Genomic DNA, 3799 nt, shown 5'->3' with positions numbered 1-3799 from the left:
TTTGTTTAAAAATCAGAGTAACATTTTAAATAAAAGTGTTGCGGACTTTGTCCCAAAACAAATATCAAAAGCATTTCCATAGAAATGTATTTCATTAAAAGACTTGGGATGTCATGTTCGTACAGATCAAAAGCATAAACAGTACAATATAAGCCTTACTACATTATTTCATATCTACAAGCCTATATCCGTAATCCCTCGTCCAAACATCATATCTATGCTCAAGCGCCACTACATGTAATACATAAAACTGAGTAGGTCAGGCTGGGGAGCCGGGTGAGCACATAGGGTTTTCAACCCACAATAAATAAGTTTATTAATTTCATCAATCAACAATAACCAGATTACCCGTTCCCGTTATCCTCACTTTACGTCCCAAAACACCTATCATAAGGGACCTAGCCTAGGGATCCTTATCGGGATAGACACTACTGCTAAGGGGATTCCTCAACAATAAATGTCCTAAAGGCAACCATGTGGGGGATGGAGTACACCGGTGAACATCGTTCACAAACACCTACAACTTGCGAGCCTGCTAGTGTTCCACTGGATTGTCTAGAAGAGTCCGTGTTCGTCATCCATACTCCGTTAGATGACAGAATCAACAACATCAACATCGAGGCCTCTCATCATTTTATCACACATCACCTATTACATCTACCCATGTTTTACCCCAACATTTTCGTAGATATAAAATACATATACAGTTTAAATCATTGAAAACATGTATAACAATGTTCATCCAGCATAGATAGCAAGTATTCAGATAATATGCACACATAGCACGTAATTTATATAAAATACTTCATATCTATGTGTAAGCTGAAAGTAACTATGCACTCACCTGAGTAGGTGGTGACTCAGCACACAGACATCGCTTCGATATTCTTAAAACAACTTTCCTTCGATAAAACCTAGTATCAATACCACTAGGGTTTAGTCTAATGATAACCGCGACAAATTAATAGTCTGACTATTATTATTATTATTATATAAGCGTTAATAACACTCAATATAACTCATAATAATAGCTCAAATAATTATTTTAAGGACCTAATAACATTCCTATAATGATTTGAAAGTTATATTAAAAATTGCGTAAGCATAGCACACTTACAACGAATTTTATCGAAAACCGGAACTTATTTGGAGCAGAGTTTCGAAACCGAAAGACTCCTTTTCTCGGGACTCCGGGAGCCTCGGGGCTTCCTTAGGGTGCTAGGAGGTTTATCTAGGGTTTAGGGGGGGGGGGTTTGGGGTTGTAGAGAGAGAAAGTAACTAGAGAGAGAAGTGAAAAATGGGTGAAAAATGAAGCTGCCTTCGCTGCCTTTTTATAGCCTACGAGGCCTCGGTACGCTGGGCGTACCTCGGACCTACGCTGGGCCTAATGGTTCGGATAAGGCTTCCAGCTGTCTAACACTCGGATTAGATCAGGGCGAGGGTACGCGGGGCGTACAGACTTCGGACGCGGGGCGTAAGCGAGGACCACGTGTCAGCCATCCGAAGCTAGCCGTGATATGCAAGCGACGGTCAGGATTAAGCCACATCATCAGTCCATGCGTCAGCTTCGCAAATTCACTTTCCAACTTTAAAATTTTGTAACTTTCACATACGAGCTCCGTTTTTGACGTTCTTTATATCTACGCGAAGGTGGGAACGTACTCTACAACTTTCGTTTAGACTTCGTTGGCTAATTTTGTAACAGCCCGGATTCCCAGGTATTATTCATTTATTTATTTTGGTAATTTGTGAGGAGACTCAGCAAGTTGGAGCCTAGACTCGCCGAGTATGATCGCGGATTTGGACGCGGGTTCGCGTCCGGACTCGGCGAGTCCAAGAGTGGACTCGACGAGTCCACGTTGTTTAATGAAACCCTAATTTCTCGGGTTTGAGGCATATTTAAAGGGCCTTATGGCCGTCATTTGCGCTCATCAGTCCCCAGAGTGAAACCCTAGAGCATTTGAGCGATTTTATTGAGGGAAGGAGCTATTATTGATCTTGGAGTTGTTGTCTAGAAAGGAAAGAGGAGATCTAGCCAAGAGGAAGCAAGAGAGGGGTGGATTCTTGAAGAACTAAGGTCCAGGACATCACAACTGAGGTACCATCTTGAATCATTCTCTGTTATTGTGATGTACATGTAGATTTAGGGCTTTTGAACCCATTTGTGGCTAGATCTAATGCCCTCATGGTCCCTTAGCGAGTTAGGGTCCTGGATCTGGACCCATGGAGGTCCAGAGCACCTCTTTACCAAAGCTTTATATGCATTCATGCAGGTTTTAGCTTGGGATCAATGTATTTGAGGCTAAAACACCATTCATTAGCTATTCAATGCTTGATGAGCATCAAGACTGGGACTTTACGTGGTCAATAAGCTTAAGGGGACTAGATCTATGAGTTAGTGAAGCGGATCTGACCTCAGAAGGTCATTTGGGGTTGTGCATGGAATGCACTCGCCGAGTCCATTCCCCAGACTCGGTGAGTTGGTGCGGGTTGTTCAACGATTACGAACCATGGGTTGAGTAACCGAGTTGGGTGAGTGACTTGGTGAGTCGGAAGAGATTCAGAGGGATCGGGTTCCCGTAGGAACTCGGCGAGTCCACGCCAGACTCGACGAGTCGGGTTGACCGTTGACTGGTTTGACTTCGTGGTATTAGTCAGCCAGAGTCAAGTAGTATTAAGTAGAAATACGCTTGTGTTGTAGGAGGATGATAGCTCGGGAGATCGAGCACTAGTGGTTACGAGATTTACGAGTTACCGAGACACACGAGGTGAGTCTTCTCACTATACATTACCTTGAGTGGTATTTCGAGTTGACCAGGGGGTCTTATGTGCTATGAGATTATGTGTTGTCTTAGAGATTTTGTGCTATGTGTTATTTGTATGTTGTATGGTTAAATAGACCGGGCCGGAGGGCCCAACGATTCTGACCGGGGCAGAGGACCCAATGAGCTGTGACTGCACCGGAGGGTCCGACGAGCTGCGGGACTGGAGGGTCCCGCCGAGACATCTAGACCAGAGGGTCGGATTTAGCCTTGAGTGGCGTATTTGTGGTATGTGGTATTTGGGAGCTCACTAAGCATTTATGCTTACAGTTGTTGTGTTTGATGTCTCAGGTACCACCGAGGACCGTGGGAAGGCGACGGCTTGACACGTACACACACCGATGGAGTTTATTATGTTTAGAGATCTTGGGATTTGTTTTGAAAACAATATTGATTATGGATTTGGAATTGTGATGTGATACATTATGTGATTTTGAAAATGAAAAATTATTTTTAAAATTTATGGTGTTACAAGTTGGTATCAGAGCCTTGGTTTGAGGGATTCGGATGCACCTTCGGGCGTATTTGATCTCAAACCGAGGATTTGAGAAATTTTCAAATAAAACTAAAATTTTCTAAAAAGAAAAAGAGGTTTTGGAAACGAGCAGAGTGGAAGCTGTGTACGGTCAGCTAGCGCCCGAACGGGGAATCCCCAAAATACCCTTACATTATATGTTATGAGTTATGAGATATTATGTTGTGCATGTAGAGAGGCTAGGTATTCCTATTAGGACTAGAGTGGGCCTGATTTGTGATGCCTTAGCTTAGGAGATCGCTGCTGCTATGAGATACTTTGAGAGTGAGTAGGTTGCAGTGAGGAGCTCAGGAGAGGGCTATTGAGGGTAGCCAGTGCATAGCGAGAGTAGAGTATTTGCGATTTGGGATCCTAGGAGGAGGACTTGGGTTGTATATCGATTCGGTGTGGACGATAGTATTGGGCCCGTACTATTGAAGACACCAGATTGGTGCGCAGTCCA

Source organism: Lactuca sativa, chromosome 8 (assembly GCF_002870075.4).
Source record: "Lactuca sativa cultivar Salinas chromosome 8, Lsat_Salinas_v11, whole genome shotgun sequence".
NCBI classification, from domain to species: domain Eukaryota; kingdom Viridiplantae; phylum Streptophyta; class Magnoliopsida; order Asterales; family Asteraceae; genus Lactuca; species Lactuca sativa.
Note: the sequence above shows the minus strand (reverse complement) of the source record.